This window comes from Xiphias gladius, chromosome 10 (assembly GCF_016859285.1).
Source record: "Xiphias gladius isolate SHS-SW01 ecotype Sanya breed wild chromosome 10, ASM1685928v1, whole genome shotgun sequence".
NCBI classification, from domain to species: domain Eukaryota; kingdom Metazoa; phylum Chordata; class Actinopteri; order Istiophoriformes; family Xiphiidae; genus Xiphias; species Xiphias gladius.
The window spans coordinates 219,393-242,279 of record NC_053409.1 but is presented as its reverse complement, the minus strand read 5'-3'; the positions used below and the strand labels follow the sequence as shown (position 1 = coordinate 242,279).

The 22,887-nt window shown below is 37.2% G+C and overlaps 2 pseudogenes; both read right to left on the bottom strand.

Moving 5' to 3' along the window:
* Nucleotides 1-10,056: 10,056 nt before the first annotated feature.
* Nucleotides 10,057-12,929, bottom strand: LOC120795400 (annotated as a pseudogene).
* Nucleotides 12,930-20,323: 7,394 nt separating this feature from the next.
* Nucleotides 20,324-22,339, bottom strand: LOC120795399 (annotated as a pseudogene).
* Nucleotides 22,340-22,887: the final 548 nt, after the last annotated feature.

Below are 22,887 nucleotides of genomic sequence, written 5' to 3'. Positions count from 1 at the left end.
TTGCTTGATGCAAAGACCTTAACATAGCCAGGATTTTGTAAATGCACGCCAAGAGACTGATGATTGACATCTTACTCACAGATGCAGGAGCCTATTACCATGATTTATTTCCACATTCCCACTACTTTGTGAGTTAAAACTAGATGAAAATCACTTTGACAGGTGTAAGAAGCATCAAAACACCTCATGTTGAGTTGCTATTAATTAATTTGAAATGTTTAAATTCACTTTAATGTACAGTTTTGATTACAAACAGCAGGAGTCAGCACACTGATTTTCCCTCTGCCTTGGTGATGAGTGTAGCTGAGTGTTCCCCCGGACAGCAAAAAAAATGTGAAATGACATCTTTTAAAAGCTACTCTGTTGGCATGATTTCATAGAAATAAACATGTTGCAGATCCCATGGGAGATAGACTCTGCTCTCTGGAAATGTGAGTGGGCAGCTGCTTGCAATTGAGACCAAAGAGCACAGCAACAGGAATGTCCCTAGTGCACAAAAAACAGAACAGAAAAAAACAACAAAACATTAAAAGTACCAGAGCATGGTGTTGGCAGGCTCCTGTTTCTACTTCATCACTATTTTTTTTCTGTTGGGTAGCGAAATATATTGTGTACTGTACAAGAGAAGGGGATCATGGGGTGGGAGGTTCAGAGGACACCATTTGAGTTTGAACAGAATGAGAATAACTGTCACGATAGTGTATGACAAGCATGAATTAAACAAGCGGGCAACAATCAAATGATTTAAAACAAGTCTATAGAGATTTATCAGCATTAAGCAGTTTGCTGTATGTGAGTCCAAAAAGTCTCACAAATTAGGATGATATGTCTAAAGTAATGAAAACATTAATCTCATTGAAAAATGGATAAAATTTGGAAAAGAAAAACATATATTTTACTCTCCCATTTACATTATACAAAACATTAAGATTCATCTTTTCCCATAGCTTACTTATACAGTACATACTCTCACTATTATACGGAAAATGGGAAAGGTCGGAGTGTTACCCTGATATCAGGGTGCATTGTCTATGGCGGTTGATGAACACTGTGGATAGAGAGTCAGTATGCCTCAAAGCAAGCTCTTGTCACATTGTTTGACATGCAAGCAATTTTTTTTAACTTTCCAAAGCAGACAACCCAACAATCATGCCCATGCAGGAGCTGTATGGGAATCAGAATCGTCCTGAGGCTTTTGACTCAGACTGACCCACCATAACCCATCTGGAGACACAATCGCATAAGGCCTGTGCCACAAGTTAACTTAACAATGATGATTTGTATACACATTCGATATGCATATGCTAGCCTATATATAAATAGAGACAAGGGCACATGAATCATACTAATATAATTTTTAACGTTATAGTCTAATTGTTATTTCCACAGTTCAATTACAGATTTTATGATGAATTTATCACTGTAGATTGTGAAGAGAAACTGTATCAGAAACACCTTTTCATATAACAGTCCACAACTACAACAACAAGTAGCTACAGTCTAAAAAGTGACAATATCACTGAGTTCACACACTAACAAGTATCAACATAAACTGAAGATTAATAGTAAGGTAGCTGGTATTAAACTGCTGTTCAGTTCTGACTGAAATACACTGTATTTCTATTGTTTGCTTTCAACTCTAAAACAACAAGTGAGGAGGCTATAGAGTGAGAGATTAGAATTCAAACTGGACAGAACAGCCGTATATACAGCACCAGACATATTTGAATTTTAGTGGATTTCCTTCATTCATTGGATTTTCTGAAATAAAATTCTGTAGGTTGGAGCTGATCACTCTGACTTTGCGTGCTTAAATTAGTGTATTAGAATTTCTGATGAAACCAGTGTAGAATGAAACTATACAACGTTATCCTGCCAAATAAATGCAGACTAGCTTCCAGTTGTCTTCTTCTGTAAACCTTGACTGGTGTTTATACTGGACTCACTGGGAGTTGTGGTCCTGAACCCACTCTGCTGCTCTGCTCCTCCTCTCTGTTGTCTGCAGAGTTACTGCCGATAGATACACAACTATTTGAAGCATTTGGATTTTTCTGGAATTTTTCACTTCTTCTCTCCGAGCTTTTCAGCCAAAGCTTTATGTTTATTTCTAACTTTGTTATTCATGTAAAGCGAGTCAGCAGCAGTCCACTGCTGCATGAGTGTTTAAACCATGATAAAAATCAAACACATAAACTGTAAGCGGCTGAGTGGGGCCACGAGACTGAACCAAGCGTAGTTCGGTGGGGAGGGAGACAGACAGCCACGTAACAGCCACACAGAACCACAGTGGGCCGTGCAGCCTGCTCCACTGAGTTTATCATCAAGACACAGCCACATTTGTCTCTCTCCCTCTTGCACGGTCTCTCTCTCTTTTGTTCCCTCTCTCTGATGTTTTCACATTGAACCACCAGCCCGATTTGGGTCTGGGCCTGGTGGGAAAAGTCCTGGTTGTCCCGATGGCCAATACACCATTTTGCCCATGTATGCAGTGATTGGTATGCTGAGGTGAGAAAGTATACAGGATGTAAATGTCTCTCTCAAGCTCTCTTCTTTCATCACAAATTTAGACGAGTGTGTTGGTTTTGGTGTATTACACTTGCTATACATGCTAAAGCAAGCTTAATGACCAAATGGTCTTGTTGATTTTGAACGGGTCCACACAGCTAAATTTTTCTCTCTTCTGGATACTCTGGACTTGTGTTATCAAACAGAAAATTGCGATCATAGCACTGGATTTGCTAATGTTGTTGTATCTTTCCAGACTTCATTGTTAAAATCAGTTGGATGAAATCTTATTTGAAAGCAGTTTGCTAAAGTTTGACTTAAATGCTAAAATGTTTATGTTTTTTCTTTGACTAAGATGACTTTTAGTCGACTAAAAACTGACTAAAAATAGAAAGGGTGAGGTTGACTAAATATGACTACAACTAACATGGACCTTTCATCTCAGGACTAAGACCGGGACTAAATCTAAAAATAGTTCCTACATGTCTTAGCTACTACCTAGCTAAAACATGTAAGAATTATGCCAAAAGCCTGTAAATAAAGGGAGCTGAAAACCAAGAGCAAAGAGCTCAAGAGCCCAAAGGGTTGAAAGAGGTTTGCTATGATTGTTTGATTTCTTTCATCAAAGGTTTAGAAGCTCGAGAATATATATTCTATTTTTACAATTTATTTTAAATTATTTAACTCTCAAATACATACATTTTTGAATCATAAAAAGCCAAAAGTATGTGGCTATTGATATTGCCTCTTGAATGACATCATTCATCCCTGGGACTCCAGAGATTATTCAGCCAATGTTTACTTTTGCGCACAACTCATCTGTCTATATTATCATTATTCCTGTGCATGTTATTTTCACAAATCTGAAGCAATTTGTCAAGCTGCTGATGTGTTGATGGCTGTTAAGCCAATGGTTGACCTGGTGGATATCACCTCCTTGTATACAGGTGGGGGACCTCAGAGCAGCCTCTGACATCCTGAGCCCGTTACTATGGGAACAAAGGTCGAATAGAAAACAGATTAGGCCTGTGTAATTTGTCTGTCAGCTGCATGTTTAACCTCGCAGCTCTGGTGTCACTGATAGAGACACTAAAATTTGCTTTAGTGAGTAATGCAGTGCAATGAATCTAGCCTGGGAAAGGAGAATTTTTTTTAAAAACATATCTCTGATGTGAGTTGATTGGTGGACTTGGAGCACAATGAACACATCACTGCTGTTTCTACACTCTGCAGTTGCAGCATGAAATCTTGCTTTGATTGGGTTTTTTTTTTTAAAGCAATTTCAACCTACCCATCTGTTTCTGTTAAAAGGAAACACTTTGCTTTCTTTTTCTTGAAAGGAACAGTTTAAGCAGTTTCCTGCTTTTGTAGGGAAGAAGTATTTTGTACAATTGTGAGATTTTGAAGCAAACTGTATTTTATTTTTCATGAGCTTTCACGAAGTGCTCAACAAGAGAGCTGGCATTGTGATAGACTGTGATTTCTAAGTGTACTGCTGCAATGACTTCAGGCTCCTGAAGAGTTTGGCAGTGCTGCACTGACAAGTCTACTGTTACGGATCATCCAGTCTGCCTTGGAAGGACCATCAACCCCTGCACTGCCACCTCCTGATGATGCAATTAACAATAATGCCTTTTGACATTTAACTATTTGTTTTGAAATCAATACTGCCCAATTCTGAGCCTGCAGATGGTATTTGGGGTGTATTTAATATTTTTAAAGCTTTCTTAAAAGGTCTCAGTGTATTGACATGATAAACGCCAGCCTCCGTGACTGTAGCAGGGAGACAGAGAGGAGAAGGGAACTCACTCACTAATATCCTCTTAATAGTTAATAACTAGTAACTAGTTAGAAAGTAGTTTTAATGCTTATATTATTTCATTATATATTTTGATTGAATGGTTGATTTTTGGTAAATAAATTGTGCTAAATCAAAGTTACTACAAACTAACTACTACGGTAATACATGCACAGAAAGTGAGAGAAATTAAGATAGGCTGGGCCCATAGCTCGTTTTTGATCTGGTTCCACAAAGTACATATGATTATTCTTCCTCTGTTATTTGGAGTTTAATCCTCGCTGTCATCTCCTTCAATATGGTCCTTTTGTATGTTAATTCTGACACAGCAAATGTATACATCTTATGGGGATGAATTTAAAAAAGGATATGATTTCATTAATTGCATTTCTTTAATTGTTAAATCTAAACCTCTATTTGATTTTTTTTTTGTACAGAAGACAAATTACTTAGTGCATCTTGTGATTTAGCTGGTCAAAGTTGACCACTAATATTCATTCACTTTTACATTCACTAGTTTAACATGAAAGGCTAGTGATAGGGCAGAATATGAAGATACAGTGTAGTTACTCATATCCCTAGCTGTTTCTCATGAAATGTGGTCATATATGTTTGCAGTCTGACAAGGAATGTCTGTTGGGATTGTACACAATTATTTATTTTTCTAAGGGGTCATAAAATGGTACCTAATTGAAAAAAACATGTCTCTCCAGTTCTAGAGACCTCTGGTCCAAGACTATGATGTTTTTCTAGCCAATTATAATAGAATACCACAAATGGCTGTGGGCCACTGCCGCTAAAAGCAAGACAATTTTCAGCATCAGACATAAATGTTTTCTTTTGGTTATTAACAATGGAAATTGCTGCTTGGCAGCCTCTGTGACTGCAATCAACTCTCCTAATTGTCAGGCATTTTATTTGCAGTTGAGCTCACAGTGAACACACTGAGGTGAGGCTGGATTCTCTTCTATAAACGTGCCATTACTCAGCGCAGTTTGAACTGTATGGACAGGGAAAGCTTTTCTTAGTACTCAGCTCCTGTCATTACCTAACATTAACAGGGTAAACGACACTTTGACTGATGCTTATAATTTAGAAGGTTTTCTTTAGAGCAGAAACATTTGCCTCTGCTCTTGGAATGGGTGCTTAATGAAAGGCAGGTGACATCAGTGACATCTTGTTTTTCCTTTTATGTAGTTCCCATATATATGATAGTAGTATAAACTGTCAAACATTGACTTACAGGTGATTATTTTAAGATGATGTACTGGCAAAGAAAACTGCATTGTATCCTGTTGGAGTGGGAGAATTAAAAATCCCATAATAATAAAGCTGGATCATGCATGATAACGGAGTATGGATTTCTGGCACAACTTCACGTACTTCCAATGTGAATTGAAATAAACCCTCAATTCAAATGGCAAAATCTTGTAGAGATATAATTTCATTCCACTCAAATCTGCGCAAATTGTATTAGTCCATTTTTGGTAAACTCTGACATGTGAATCTGCACCCCTGACCAGTATTGTGAGACAGGAGTTGATGATACAAATTCTCTTGAAAAAAGGGTTTAAGTTTATTGTCTATTTTGTGACTGAACTACTGTCCTGGTCAAATTATTGGCACCCCTGAATTTCATGTACATAATTCAGAATATCTTCAGAAACAAATGCAAATTCACCAACTTTGTATAACCAGAATATTTAAAAAAAAATGTCCAAGGTTACTGAATAAAACAAAACTTGCATAATAGTGAAATACTACAAACACAAAATGTTCCCTAGACACAATTTTTATAATTTAAATTTGAATTTTAAACAAAATAAGTTATCTACGGCATATATTGCCATTTGCCCCCCCCCTCTCTCTCAACCCAGCCGGTCGGGGCAGACAGCCGCCCACCATGAGATTCTGTTCAAGGTTTCTACCTGTTAAAAGGGAGTTTTTCCTTGCTGCTGTCACCAAGTTCTTGATCATGATGGAATGTTGGGTCTCTGTAAATATAACTATAAAGAGTCTGGTCTAGACCTGCTCTACATTAAAAGTGCCCTGAGATAACCTCTGTTATGATTTGGCGTTATATAAATAGAATTGGAATGAATTGAATAGAATGTAAGATGTGTATCAAATAGAGATAATATATGACTTAATTGATCCTTGGTGGGAAATTCACACACTACAGCAGCCCATAGAAAGACTAAGAGATAAGAAAACAAATAAATAGCTATTTGAATTAAATAAATAAATAATACAATAAAATAAGAAATAAGAGAAATGACAGAGGTGACAAGCAATATATAATGGATACATTACATTACCTTAAACTGTACAAGTGAATTGTGCCAAAAAGTCTAGTGTGCAACTCAAGCAGCCATGATGTGAGAAATAATAAACAAAATAATATAACAAAGAATATGATCTTACATCAAATATCTATGCAGTATATGTAATATACACACACTATACAGTAATAATACAGTGCTAGGAAGTATATATAATAGACATGGAGGAGAATACCATGATATAGTATATAATATTATAATGGTATAAAAGCATAACAATAGCTATATAATACAAATAAAGTTATAATTGTATCGTGATATACAGTAAGTAATATAATACAATGTAGTAAATATTAATACAACAATAAAATAGTGTTACTACTTCTTATAATACTACTCTTATAGAATCAATAATACTGGTGGAATATAAAAAGGCACAAGGTACTGGTAAGTTGTTGTAATGGTTACAACTTGCAACATTAAGATATATACTGGTCAACAGGTAACAACCAATCATATACATACACATACATATCAGCAAATGGGGTACAGATTGGTTTGGTAAATGGTCATGAGGTGCTAGGCATATTCCTAAACTGGTAGGGAGGTAGGCAGTGTGCCTAATGATGGATATGGCTGGCACTGTGTTTGGACTATAAATAACAGAAGTGGGAGGTACCCTGACTGGTAGAGAGGAGGTATTTTCCCAAAATGTGCCTATTAAGTGTTGCATGATATGAAAACAATTTACAAGGTGCCATATCTATTTAGTGCAAGTGTCCACATAATTAAGAGATATGGGAGTATTTTTGAACTTATGAAATGCCACTATAAAGTGATAAAAAAGTCTATATTCATGCCTCCTGGAAATAAACTTTGGAGATTAAAAATCCAAAATCCGTCTGTCTTTTTTCTTAGACTGTCATTTCCCATGATGGCTCCTTAATTTTGGAATGTCTTCTAACAGGATCAATAATGCCATTCATTTTCACAGAGCCCCTGCATTCTGTGATAAATGAGATGTTTCATTTACAGTACTGTATGTAGGCCTATATTTTACCACATGGGTACTGGATCATGTAACTAATATTATTTTACTTGAAATTATATCCTTAATTGCTGACACCCCGTACTGATATATCTCAGCATGGCTTTCATTTTACTTTTCCTGTAGTCTTCTGGCTCATCAAATTGTTCTTTATAGCACAAGTTTTGCTGGAGTATGATTACATGCAGAGAGTGAGTGGTCAGTCCATATGTTCCACTAAATTTCATTTCATGTTTGAACTGTCATCTCTTGCTCATAATTGTTTTCCGCTGAGCAAGATGATTGATGACTGATTGAGTAGCTTTTCTCTCTGCATGTGTGTGTGTGTGTTTGGAGAGGGGTCAGCAGAACCTGGGACATGGGTAAGTGAAGGAATTATTAAAAAAACAGTCATTTGGCATTGCAACCTCACATATGCAACTTAACAGCTTAATGTTTTGGGTAGGTTAATTTCCCCATTTTGACGGTCTCTGCCAAAGCTGAGCTCAGGAATGTTGCTTTACAAATGGTTAACATTTCTTGGCTGTTACATGCGAGAGCTGAATTAACAGTATGTGAAATTTTAAATAAATATCCCACATGTAGTCAATTCTGCTTGTCATCACCACTCAAAGCTGTAATGCTCCCAAGAGTCTAATGTTTGTCTTAACCGAAGCTTTGGCTTTGCAGACCACAGTTGGTTAGCTGGCCAGGAGGTCATCAGAGGACCCTTAAATTCCTCCTGAGGATCCCAGCAAGAAAACACAACGACTGCTTCTTCCAGTTTTCTGGATCAATTGAGTTTATCTTCTGGTGTACCCGGAGTCTTGTGTTTCAACATCGCTTATCTTTAAAAACAGATTATTAGGAAACACAAATTCAGCAGCACCACCTCCTGGTATTAACCTTAAACCTGGAACAATCAGTGGTTGATGCTAGTTGTATGTCATCAAATGTGTAAGCATAGATATAATTAATAGGCTCCTCCACCGATTTCAAACATGAAGTTCAATTTACTTATCAGCTGGAATACATCTTTTGACTTTATTGTCAGTGTTGTTATTTGATTTTAACATAGCATGGAAAATTCATGTCACAATGAAAAACAATCAATTACTAAAGACAACAGGTAAATAATGGTCCTTTAGAGGATTTTCTTTTTTTTAAATTATGAGAGTACATACATAGAAAGGGAATTTATACAACAATGTGATTTTAATTATATTTCCCTTTATTTGTTTGTTTGATTTGTTTTAAATTAGGCAATTTAAATCTCCCTTATTATGGGATCTTTCCAAAGTTTAAAAAAAAAAAAAAAACCTTACGATGTAAAGGGCTGAAAACTCCAAATTTTTAAAAGAAACCTTGTATTACAAACCTGAGGTGGGTTTCAAAGAAGTGGGCATCTAGTAGATCTAATGGAATACACTAGAGAGTTGCATCATGGGAAATGTAGGATCTAGAGATTTTGGGGCTTGACCCATATAAGGAACAAAAAGTCTGAATATTTTGTCCAGTGTTTCAATTTTGACGATTTTTTTCCAGGTAAAAAAAAAAAATAATAATAATAAAACAAACAAACAAACAAAAATAGCAATGCTAGTGTACAGTTTCTTCTGCATTTGGCACCTGGGAGAATCTTCTGGTAAAAAAGGAGTGGCTGTGGTTGGTTATTTAATGAGATGGCTGAAAAATTATTATATTTTCAACCTTACAAAATGTAGGGATATTCATATACATTATCCTAAAATTTGACTTGTAGATGAGAATTAAGAACGGGATGCTGATAGCTGACAAAGGCTTTAAACCACATCAAAATGCCCTTGATGTTTCTACTGCTTGTTTGCCATCGGTTACTTAACATCAACATATGTTGGTATGTTTTTGTCTCTGCTCAAAGATGGCCTCTGGGGTCAGATGTGAATTGATGAATTTAGGAGGGAGGAAAAAGAACATATTACAATACAGGTACAACATAAATATGTATAATAATAAAGAAAGTAATAGTAAAACTAATAATTATAATAATTGGGTGAATAATAATACTAATAAAACTAAGAATAAATATAATACTAGTAAAGATAATCAATAATTGAAGCAATGGGTGTTGAGCAGGATCATGGGGGCAGTAGGAGGTTTGCAGTCACAGACCCAGACTCTCTAGCACCAGGGGAAGAAATACCTGCAGAAAGCGACAGACGGAGAGAGGAGAGAGATGAGAAAGAACCAAACTACGGGAAAGGAAAGAAGTCAAGTTAGTATCGAGCACTGATGGGATAGGAATGCGTACAGCTGGAGAGGGAGAGGAGGAGACAGGAGCTTGGTGCATCACGGGACGTCCCCCAGCAGTCTAGGCCTATAGCAGCATAACTAGGGGGTGGTTCAAGCCAAGCCTGTGCCAGCCCTGATTGTAAGCTTTATCAGAAAGGAAGGTTTTAAGGTTTTCAGACTGGAAGATGGTCTAGATAGAGGAGCCTGATAACTGAAGGCTCTGCTTCCCATTCTATTAACACAGGAGAAATATGATCTCTTTTCCTAGTTCCTGTCAGTACTCGCGCTGCAGCTTTCTGGAGAGTATTTAAAGATTTGTTGGGACAGCCTGATAATAAGGAGTTGCAATGATCCAGCCTAGAAGTAACAAAAGCATGGACTGGTTTTTCTGCATCTTTTTGAGACAGGATGTGCCTAATTTTTACAATGTCACATAGGTGAAAAAAAGCAGTCTTTAAAGGTTAAAGGATGTATCCTGATCAAAGAGAACTCCTAAATTCCTAACGGTGGTGCTGGAGGCAAGGGCAATGCCATCTAGAGTAACTATATCATTAGATAATATGTTTCTGATGAGCTGGGTGCCAAGTACAATAACTACAGTTTTGTTTGAGTTTAACATCAGAAAGTTGCTGTTCATCCAGGTACTTATGTCCTTGGGGCATGTTTGAAGTTTAGCTAACTGATTGGTTTCATCCGGATTCATTGACAAATACAATTGGGTATCATCTGTATTACAATGAAAGTTCATGGAATGCTTCCTAAAAATATTGCCTAAATGAAGCATATGAGGTATAAGGTGAAAAGAACTGGTCTAAGCACAGAACCTTGTGGAAATCCGTGTCTAACTTTTTCAAACATGGAGGATTCATTGTTAACATGTACAAACTGAAATCGATCTGATAAAAGGGATCTAAACCAGCTTAAAACGGTTCCTTCAATGCCAATTAAATGTTCCAGTATATGTAGTAGATGTGAGGGTCAATAGTGTCATATGCAACACTATGATCCTCAGTTCTTTATCCGATGCAATTAGAAGCTCAACCCTAACCAGTGCTGTCTCTGTGCTATGATGCACTCTGAATTCTGACTAAAAATCCTCAAATAAACTATCATATAAAAAGTCACACAACTGGTTGGTGAAAGCTTTCTCAAGGATCTTAGAGAGAAAGGGAAGGTTAGATATGGGTCTACAGTTCGTTTAAAAAATGGATCAAGAGTAGTCCTTTTAAGAAGAGGTTTAATTACAGCTGTTTTAAAAAACTGCAGTGCATAGCCTGTTAATAAAGACATATTGGTTATATCTAGTAAAGAAGTGCTAACTAAGGGTAAAACTTCCTTGAGCAGCCTAGTTGGGATGGGGTCTAAGAAGCAGGTTGATGGTTTAGATGAAGACATTGTTGAAGTTAATTGGCGAAGATCAATGGGAGAAAAACTGTCCAAGTATGTATCAGGTTTTACAGCTGTTTCTAAGGTTTCTGTGTTTGAACATAAATTGATGCTGGTTGAGGGCAGGAGGTGGTGAATTTTGTCTCTAATATTTAGAAGTTTATCATTGAAGAAGATTATGAAACTATGGGAATACATGGATCAATGGAGCTATGACTCTGTCAGCCTGGCTACAGAGCTGAAAAGAAACTGAGGGTTGATTCAATTCTCCTTTATTAAAGATGAGTATTAGTCTTAAAACATATAGGAAGGCCTCTGTAATGCCAGGGCAGCCTATCATGCCAGGCAAAGCGGGATTCTTCCAGTTTGGTAGAACGCCTTATCCTTTCAAGTTTTCCCGTAGTTTGCTTTAATATGTGGGTTTGAGAGTTAAACCATGGAGCTAACCTCCTTTGTATTCTTATCTTCTTTTTTAGAGGGGCAGTGGAGTCGAGTGTAATTTTCATTGAGCCTGCAGCTCTATCAACAAGATGATCAATTTGGGAGGGACTAAAGTTAGCATAGGAGTCCTCTGTTATATTGAAACATGGTGGTGAATTAAGTGCTAATGGAATCAGTTCCTTAAATTTAGCTACAGCTCTATCAGATAGACATCTTTAAAAGACATTTCTGCCTAATAGTGTGTAGTCCAGTAACAGGAATTCAAAAATTACCAAACAATGGTCTAATAAAAGAGGATTCTTTGGAAAGACTATTAAATGTTCACTTTCAATGCCATAAGTCAGAAGAAGGTCGATGGTGTGTTTAAAAAAGTGAGTGGGTTTATTACACCCTGAGCGAAGCCAATTGAGTCTAATAATGAGATAAATGCAGTTTTAAGGTTCATTATCAATGTACACATAAATATTGAAATCACTTAATATAATTACTTTATCTGTACTAAGGACTAAACTTGATAAAAAGTCAGAGAATTCAGATAAAAATTCAGAGTATGGGCCAGGAGCACGGTACACTATAACAAATAGAATAGGCTTTAAAGTTTTCCATGATGGATGTGTAAGACTAAGAACCAAGCTTTCAAATTAGTTACAATTGAGTTCAGGTTTAGGGTTGATTATTAGGCTTGTGTTAAAAATGGCTGCAAAATAATATACATAACCTGAAGCCAGTCAAATCACATACATGTAAATGCAGCAGATGCAGAGTGAAGTACTTGGTGTTAAATAAACTCCAGTAGAGTTAAAATTAACACTGGCCCAGTGTCTATATAGGTCCACAGTAGTCAGTGTTAAATGAACACTGTAAAAAGCGTTAAGATTTCAACACTCATAGTGTCATTTAACACTACCGGCGTGCTTTTAATGCTACGTGTGCACGTATTTTCACAAGAACTGTTAAATATTCACACTAATAGTGCCATCAGACTGTGTTTTTTACACTAGATGGACACAATATACACCAATTGTCAACATGTACTGGATGTGTTCCCGCTTAGCAGCAATAAAGAGTTCAGTTACACTAATTACTTAACATTTCTGATTATCTTATCCTAGTAAAGCTGACTGCTATAAATCATTTCAAAAACCAACAATTTAGCAAAACAACTTTATTGTTTTAAGAACTGTAGGTGGTCAATTTGTCAAGTCTTACACAAATTCATTTTGGCGCTCCTAAAAATTTGAAGGGCACAGGGCACATTTACATAAGGTTATAAATTACATAAAATCACGATGAGCAGTGCAAACACCAGTAACTTAGACCAGGAGCTTGACAATGACAGATAATCTATCAGATGCTTATTGACAAAAAAATAAATGATAGAGTGTACCAGAAGTATCTTTGTTATTTTAGATAACAGTGTCATTTCACCCTCAGTGGAACTGCAGGTGACCAGGCCTTTCCTATACTCTGTCCCACCTACAAACTTGCCAGCATCTCATCACTATCCAAATCATCTAGATTAAATGGTTTTATTAGTCTATATTCAGGCCAGTTTTCTTGGCCAGTTTTATGCGAGTAATTTGTGATGTTCTAAAAATTTTTCAATAAGTTTTTGAATACTCTGTGATTTGACACAAATCCAATACTCCATGTGTGTATTATAGAACCTATTTTTCTGATACTTGTGGGATAGTATGTTGCATAGTGATGTTTTGGTTTTAGGTTTCAATGTGAATGCAACTGTTTGAACAACTTATGATGCTCAGCTATTAAATGTTTCAGCTATAGTGCCAGAATTGAGACTATTTTACCACAGTATATACCTGGGGCAGACCTCTAAATTTATTGAGTACTTTGAGTTTTGGAGTGTTTTTGCTGCGCTCCTTGGAGGCCACAAGAAGGCACGCGAACATGATATGATGGTATTGAGTGTTAGTAAAAAATTATGCATCCTTATCCTCCCAAAATATTGAGCTGTTTGCTATTAACAGTTGATAATATAAATTAAGAATTGTTTTTAGTTAATTTGCTGAGATAATTTTTTTTATAAAGATAGATGACAAATTAAAGGAGAAACCATCATAAGGTGTCTTAGTAAGATGTTGGGCCATCGAGATCCTCCAGAACAGCTTCAATGCTCCTTGACATTGGTTCTCGAAGTCTCTGGAACTCTAGTGGAGGGATGGACACCATTCTTCCAAAAGATATTCCCTCTTTGGTGTTTTGATGATGATGTTAGAGAGCGCTGTCTAAAACGATAGAAAAAAATCTCCCATAGGTGTTCAACTGGGTTGAGATCTGGTGACTGCAAAGGCAATAGCATATGATTAATGTCATTTTCATACTAATCAAACCATTCAGTGACCCCTTGTTCCTTATGGATGGGGGGCTTTGTCATCCTGGAAGAGACCACTCCCATCAGGATAGAAATGTTTTATCATAAGATAAAGGTGATCACTCAGAACGACTTTGTATTGATTTGCAGGGACCTTTACCTGTACGGGGACAAGTGGACCCAAACCATGCCAGCAAAATTCCCCCCACAGCATAACAGAGCCACCAGATCCCCTGAGTGAGACATTCAGGCCTTTGCCGTTTTCTGTGTACACATGTACTCGGCTGTTTTTGCACTACTGAACTCTCAAATGTCCATTCATCTTTGTTTCTGCACTGCAACCCTATTATAATACCCCTCTCTATGTAACTGTCAATGGGCTGTTCTTGCTTAAACAGTCTGATCACGTCTTGCATTGATATGCTCAGTCACCTGAAGAAGAGTTGCCCTGTTTTTCCCTACATATCACACCTATCCATGAGCATCACTGTCATCAAATGTGAGCTGTCAACCAAAGTTTCCCACTGTATTTACTCTTGTCTTTACCATAGATCTAAATGCTAATGTCACTTTAGTCACTGTTTCTATTGAAACACCACCCAGTTGAGGACTCTTTGTGACTGAAACTCCTGCCAACCGTGCCCCAACAATGAACCCTCTTCCGAAGTCACTTAGATCTTTTCCTCTTGCCATCTTGAGAGCATGATTGGATATTAATTGCTTACTTGCATCATGCAGTGCACCTGTGTGGAGGCATCTGCATTTGTTACATTTCTTCACTCATTTATTCAGGTTTTGCCTTCAATTTGTCACCCATCTGTATGTGTGTATTTTTACAGTAAATAAACAAATCTATAGCTTTACATTTAAGCTGAATTATATGTACTGTATGTGGTATCATTACAGTAGCAGAAATAAAAAATATCATAAAAGATAATAAAAGTATTTAAATCAAAATTAATTTAAAAATCATTTTAAATCAACATACAGAACAATTATGAACACTTACTGGCACTAAAAACAGGCAGCAGAAATAGTAAACATCGGATTCCAATGTTCAGGAGTAGGCGGAGATAACTGTTTAGGGTTACGGTAAAGTTGGAGTCAGGTTAAGCATCATAAAACAATACTGGTTGGGGTTAGGGTAAAGGTTAGGCTCAGATTAAGGTAAGGGGAAACACATATTGATGGGGAAACAGACTTCACTTCCCCCAGAATCTATTCCAGAGCATTGGAATCTAACACCAACCCAGCAGGAATAAGGGGTATTATCAACAGGTTAACAAGCTCTAAGTCTGCTTTCTGACTCTGGTACATGAACGAATCCAGTGAGCCCCAAAGACCTCAAGCGGTGTCTTCACCATTCTTTAGCATAGGGGCTACTGTACAACATATACAGGAAGTGTGAGGGCGGTGAATCTGAGAGCTGGTATTAGCAGCAGCCGAGTCAATCAAGTGGTGTCAGTGTAGTATTAAACAGCCTCAAGCACATACAATTACAGTAAGCCCCAAGGGGAAATCTTGATTCAAGGAAGAATTTTGTTCTATTCTATTCTAATTCTATTCAGCACTATTCAAGTAGGCAGCCATGTCGTGAGTAATAGATGGCAAAAAAAAAAAAAAAAAGATATTGAGTATTTGAAGTAAGAGGAGCAAGCAGTAAATGCCAATTTTAATGTTCACTGTTCTGTCAATATGGACATAAACCTGCTGAGACTTTAAAATTATTGAGCTGAAGCGCAGAGCCTGAAGAACAAAAAACATCCGTCTTAATGCTTACAGGTCTGGACTGTACCCTTTGTTCGTATTCTTATTGTTATCTCTGTAAGAGTCCTCGTTAATATTTTGGCGGCTATTACAGCTGTAAAAATGTACCTTCTATATTGACCACCGAAACAATCCAGTGACCACTGGTATCATTTTAAATGTAATTACCTCACAAAGGAATCCACTACAACAAACAGCTACACCCCCAGATCAATTGCTATGAGAGAGTAAAGAATTAAATTGGCACTGATTTCTCTTTGTGTAACGTGCTCTGTGTCCTTTGCAAAACAAAAAAGAAGCCTTCATTTTATATATATATATATATATATATATATATATATATATATATATATATATAGAGAGAGAGAGAGAGAGAGAGAGAGAATATAAACTCCATAGTGGTAGCACCCAAACATACACCAAAGCAAAAAGAAAGCCTGCACACACACACACACACACACACACACACACACATAAACAAACGAGACTGGGTCAAAACCTAGTATATGGCTGAACTGCGTATGGTCAATGTGTGGAATTGAGGACGTAGTTGAAAACTGTTTTGGAGCTTCTTTAAACAACTACTTTCAATGGAGAGTAGCTACAGCCTGCTCGAAAAGTTGCTAAATGTCTCTAGATGACATAATAAACTAATTAGCATATTCATGATGTCACTGCGTCTTATTTGCATTCTGCCTATGCTCAGCCAGTTTCAGCCCTTTATCTGTTAACTTTTCTCCGACTCTCTGTGCTCATATGTACAGTATTTTCATACAGCCAAATTTCCAATAAAGCTGTTCTCATTTACATGTTTTTCTGTTTCTGTTGTCAGACAGCAGAATAAGTATAAAATAGTGACTGAGATGCGGCTAAGACTACATGTTAACCAGCAAGCACTTCCGAGCCATTTCCAAGCTGCAGCTCTGCACCTCTAAAATCCTGATTTTATAACCACGATGTCATCTGGCAGAATCACCAGACACATAAGTTAAAGACAATGACGGTGCTTTGATTTTGGCTATATTTACTTGTAAAATGGTCTCTCTGAGAGAAAGTTAGAAGCTCATTCACGTCTATGCAGCTGCTGTGCAGTCAGTTGAATGAGACACATAGAGAGGTGTGCCTGTGGAGGGAAAGCCCAACCTTGTGCTCGTGGAACATTACTGGCAACTCTCTTCTATGGAAAGTAGCTAAAGTTTGTCCAAAAAGTGGTTTGATTTGTTCTTAGGTGCTTTTGTGAAGAAAAGTTTCTAAAGGGGTGGGAAACGTCAGTTAATCTAGTGACAAAGGCGCTATGTTGGCAATACTACCTGTAAACACTCACTGATGACATATTAGAGACTGTTTGTGCCAATTCATTTTGAAGGAGCAATGACCAATGGGGAACCTCCTGCAGTCGGCAGGCCGACCGATGGTGTAACTTCATCACTCAGTCATGGACATTTGCATTTGTAAGCCTGGCCTCGCAGTTGTGGTCCAGCCAAAAACAATACATTGCTATGCAACATGATAGGCATTTATGTTCTCTAGGGAGTGAGTTATATCCATTAGTTAGTTTGTTATTGTACTCACCTGTCTGAAGGGCATTCTGTGAGCCTTGTTCTCAAGAGGATCCTCCACTATCTACCATAGGCTCAGCCTCTTTGCTCATTCACTTTCAATGCATAATATAACCAGTTAAATCAGCCTCTCTGTACCACTGTGTTCCTCAAATTCAAAAAGATTTTGAGCAGAATTAGCACTCTGCAGTCTCAACTCTCATAGGAATTGATTGTAAAAAAAAATGGCAGAATTGTTTTGCTCATCTGATCGAAGGCAAAAGTCCATTAGTAAACACTGAAGTCATAGCTTGAGAATGCACCATGAGCATTTTCCAGGCCCAGCATGTAACTGTTGTTCATGCAACATTTTGGGCTTGTTTTTGGGCTTGTTTCATTTGTTTTCATTTAGTGTACTCACTGGGTGGTGTATTCATTCATTGTATATCAATTCATCAATTAATCATTGATTAATTAAAGCAGATGCATGGAAGATATTTGGTTTCGAATAGGTGTTAGCTAATGCTAGCCAAAGTGTTACTACTAAGTAAACCGCTAAAGTGTAGAAGTTATTCTTCTGCAGTTACCCGTTTAGCAGTTATGAAACAGCTCCTTTTTCATTACCATCTCCTTCTGGACTGGAAGAGGTCTGACCCTGATTTGCATGTAGCCTGGGAAAACATAGACAGACCACAATCAGATTTGGGATCTGGCAAACAGAGACACATATACTATATATGTGGCAAAGTGTAAATAGAAATGTCTGCAATCTCATCTGGATTTCCTCCAGATATAACAGATTTGAAATGAAAAGTGTGAATGGGGCCTTTGAACAAAGACAGATGTTACCATCTGTCCCAATATACAATCACCTTCTATAAATGACAAACTCATTTTTATAGCTTTCAACTGCTTCTGACCAGTTACGTGTGAACTTCTATGCGCAAATCAACTGAGTAACTTCTTTTTACAAGAAGGTGTTACTAGTTAATTTCAATGAGAAAGCAACTAAATAGACAGAAAGTTTGGTTACAGATTGGAAGGATGTAAAACAGTGGTATTTAGAAAAAACACCACTGGCCATGTAACTGTATTAAATGTTTTGTTATTATTGAAACAAGACCAAACAAGCAAAACATGCATGATCTACCTGTTAAAAACTGACAGCAATCGCAATCTGTCAGCCTAGCTCAACATGTCAGCAAAACTACAGCAGTGTGGACACAGTAACACATTTCATCATCTGTACTTAGCAGTTCCTCCCAGGAAAGCAAACATGGCAGTGCAGTGCGGTGGATCACAAATCTCAGGGCGAGTCACTGGGTCAAGGTGACAGCACAATGCAGAGAGACATAAATGGTCTAAGTTACAGCAGCAACAATGAGTTTCATCAGTAATTACTTATGTAAATATTAACCCTCAATTACTAGCAGAGGATGTTTACTTTTCAAGGATCCTCATAACAAAACAGTGATTATGAGGTTAATAATCCTGTCTTGGTTAAAAAAAAACAACACCATTCTCAGAGTAATTATACATTATCCAAACATAACTGTTCTGCACTCTCCTCTAACATTTATCCTTTGTGTATATTTCCTATTTAAATCTCAGCCCAGTGGCTTTCTAGAGCGAAGATAACATTAAATGACTGACAAAGACTGTACATGAGGCAGCATTCTTTCCTCTGTTTTGATTTGCCAAATAATTGTGCTCATGAAAAGAATTCTCACTGTTATTTAGATAATAAGAACCCTGACGTCTACTGAAACAAGCACAAATTGTGATAAAAATTGTTTTTCATTTCATAATTGATAAATGAAGCTTTAAATCCTATAATGTCTTCTGTCATTTTTGATAAGCAAAAGGAGAGTTAAATGCCAAACTTAGATTATTGTTATATCTGAGGCTGATGTGAATGTCACTAGTTGTGCATGTATTTGGTCCAAAACACAGATCACCAGAGTGATTACAATTCATCCTGTTGGGACGATGATTTTCTGTAACAAATTTCATGGCAAATTCCTATTAATTTCAAGTCAATTGCCATTAATTATAGGCATTTAAATAAATTCACAAGTGCACTTTGCATTTCAGATGTGAGCGGCATCTACAAAAATAGACTCACTGTGTAAAGATAGTGGAGCAGATCTAAGAGCTGCCTGTGACCGTGAGTGAGATGCTTCTGTCACAGAGCTGGTGGATATTGTCACACTAAACAGAATGACATTGGATCATATCTGACAGCCACAACGGAGCTGAATGTGATGCAGGCATATGAGGAGGACATTGGACAATAAGAGAAAGATACGGTTGTAAAATACTCTTGGCCACAAATTTCCCGGTGAGGACAAAACTATGGTAGTGCAGTCAGACTGTTTACATTGCAGTGTGCTTAATAATGAACGCATTAGAGTAGTGAGTAAAAAAACCTAAATTAATTAGATTACAAGAAGAACTAAAAGTACAATACAGGAAATCACAGTTAAACAATTAGGAGGATAAAAATAAGACCAAAACAGGAATACAGACATAGTTACAATTTAAAGACAGAACATAGCACAAGGTACCACATAAAGATGTATTACAATAATGAAGCTAATAATAAAACTAATAATTATAATAATAGGGCTAATAATAACACTAATAAGACTAAATATGATAATAATAATAATAATAATTAATAATAATAAATGAAGCAGTGGGTGTTGAGCAGGATCATGGGGGCACTAGTGGGTTTGCAGTCACAGGTCCAGACTCAGGGACAGAAATACCTGCAGAAAGAGACAGGAGGAGAGAGGAGAGAGACGCGAAAGCAAGAAATTACAGGAGAGAGAAGAAGCCTAGTTAGTAATGAGTATTAATGGGATATGAAGAGGAAGAGTAGGAGAGAGGAGCTCCTTGCATCATGGGAAGTCCCCCTGCATTCTAGGCCTATAGCAGCATAACTAAGGGATGGTTCAAGCCAAGCCTGAGTCAGTCCTGACAATTAGCTTTATCAAAAAGGAAGGTTTTAAACTTACTCTTAAATGTAGAGAGGGTGTCTGCCTCCTAGACCAAAACTGGAAGATGGTTCCACAGTAGAGGAACCTGATAACTGAAGGCTCTGCCTCCCATTCTACTTTTGGAGACTCTAAGAACCACAAGTAAGCCTGTGTTCTGGGATAATACGGTTCTATGAGCTCTTTAAGATATAATGGTGCCTGAGCATTAAGGGCTTTGTTGGTGAGGAGGAGGATATTAAATTCTAGTCCGGATTTTACAAGGAACCAATACAGAGAAGTTAACACAGGAGAAATATGATCTCTTTTCCTAGTTCCTGTCAGTACTCGTGCTGGAGCTTTCTGGAGAGTATTTAAAGATTTGTTGGGACAGCTTGATAATAAGCAGTTGCAATAATCCAGCCTAGCAGTAACAAAAGCATGAACTAGTTTTTCAACGTCTTTTTGAGACAGGATGTGCATGTCATATGTGACATTTTACAATGTCACATATGTGAAAAAAAGCAGTCCTTGAAGTTTGTTTTATGCTGGAGTTAATGGACATATCCTGATCAAAGATAACTCCAAGATTCCTAACGGTAGCACTGGAGGCCAGGGCAATGCCATCTAAAGTAACTATATCATTAGATAATATGTTTCTGATGTGCTGGGGGCCAAGTACAATCACTACAGTTTTGTTTGAGTTTAACATCAGAAAGTTGTTGTTCATCCAGGTCTTTATGTCCCTAAGACATCTTTGAAGTTTTGCTAACTGATTGGTTTCACTGGGCTTCATTGACAAATAAAATTGGGGATCATCTGCATTACAATGGACGTTTATGGAGTGCTTCCTAATAAAAATGCCCAAAGGAAGCATATATAAGGTGAATAGAACCGGTCCAAGCACAGAACTTTGTGGAACTCCGTGACTAACTTTTGAGTAAATGGAGGATTTAACATTAAAGAGTACAAACTGAAATCGATCTGATAAAAAGGATCTAAACCAGCTTAAAGCGGTTCCCTCAATGCCAATTAAATGTTCCAGTATCTGTAATAAGATGTGATGGTCAATAATGTAATATGCAGCATTCACATCTAACAAGACAAGTACGGAGACAAGTCCTTTATCTAATGCAATTAGAAGATAATTTGTAACTTTCACCAGTGCTGTCTCTGTGCTATGATGCACTCTAAATCCTGACTGATAATCCTCATATAAACTATTATCATGTAAAAAGTAACACAACTGGTTGGTGAAAGCTTTCTCAAGGATCTTAGAGAGAAAGGGAAGGTTAGATATGGGTTAATAGTTGGCCAAAACATCTGGATCAAGAGTAGTCTTTTTAACAAGAGGTTTAATTACAGCTATTTTAAAGGACTGTGGTACATAGCTTTTAAATAAAGACATATTGATTATAACTAATTAAGAGGTTTTAACTGATGGTAAGACTTCCTTAAGCAGCCTAGTTGGGATGGGGACCTGCTGATGGTTTAGATGAAGACTTTATTGAAGTTAGTTGGCAAAGGACGATGGGAGAAAAACTGTCTAAGTATATATCAGGTTTTACTGCTGTTTCTAAGGTTCCTGTGTTTGAAGTTAAATTGATGCTGGTTGAGGGCAGGAGGTGGTGAATTTTGTCTCTAATATTTAGAATTTTATCATTAAAGAAGTTCATGAAATGGTCATTACTGAGAGCTATGGGAATACATTGATCAATGGAGCTATGATTCTCTGTCAACCTGGCTACAGAGCTGAAAAGAAACCCAGGGTTGTTTTTATTTTCCTTTATTAAAGATGAGTGATAGGCTGCTCAGGCATTACAGAGGCCTTCCTATGTGTTTTAAGACTATCATGCCAGGCTAAGATGGATTCTTCCAGTTTGGTAGAACGCCATATCCTTTCAAGTTTTTGCGTAGTTTGCTTTAATATGTGGGTTTGGGAGTTAAACCATGGACCTAACCACTTTCCTTTTTATTATCCCCTTTTGAGAGGGGCAATAGAGATTCCACAGAGTTAGTTAGCCTGAGATACTGAGATACAGGAAGTTCCAAAGCTGAGGGGCATGTACAGAAAAGGACCAATCACCTCAGGTAAGAAAGATAACTAAGTTTAAAGCTTATCTTATATACAAGGGTTCAAGCTACTTTAAACTCACATATCCGCACCGTCACGCAACTGTCAACAAAGAAGAGCAAGGACTAGGATCCACTTTGAACTCCATCGTCCTTTCATCAGGGTTCTAGCAATCAGCTAAATACAGGCTCACATGTCAAGGTTGTCCCTTTCCTTGGCACTCTTTACAACAAAGATATAATTCCTGATTACTAAAGTCCAATCAAAATAGCTAGTTTTATTATAAATACAGCACAGCATTAGTTCAGGCAAATCAATGAAGAAGTGCTTGTATTTGGCAACTGGCATCAGCTATTTCATTCATGCACGATCACTGCGTAATTCACCAACAGTGTGGCTAACAGCTGAAAAGTAACATCCAATAACATCCATTAAGGTGAATGACTGAATGTGATTTAAAATGTCTGATATTTCAAAATTAAAAT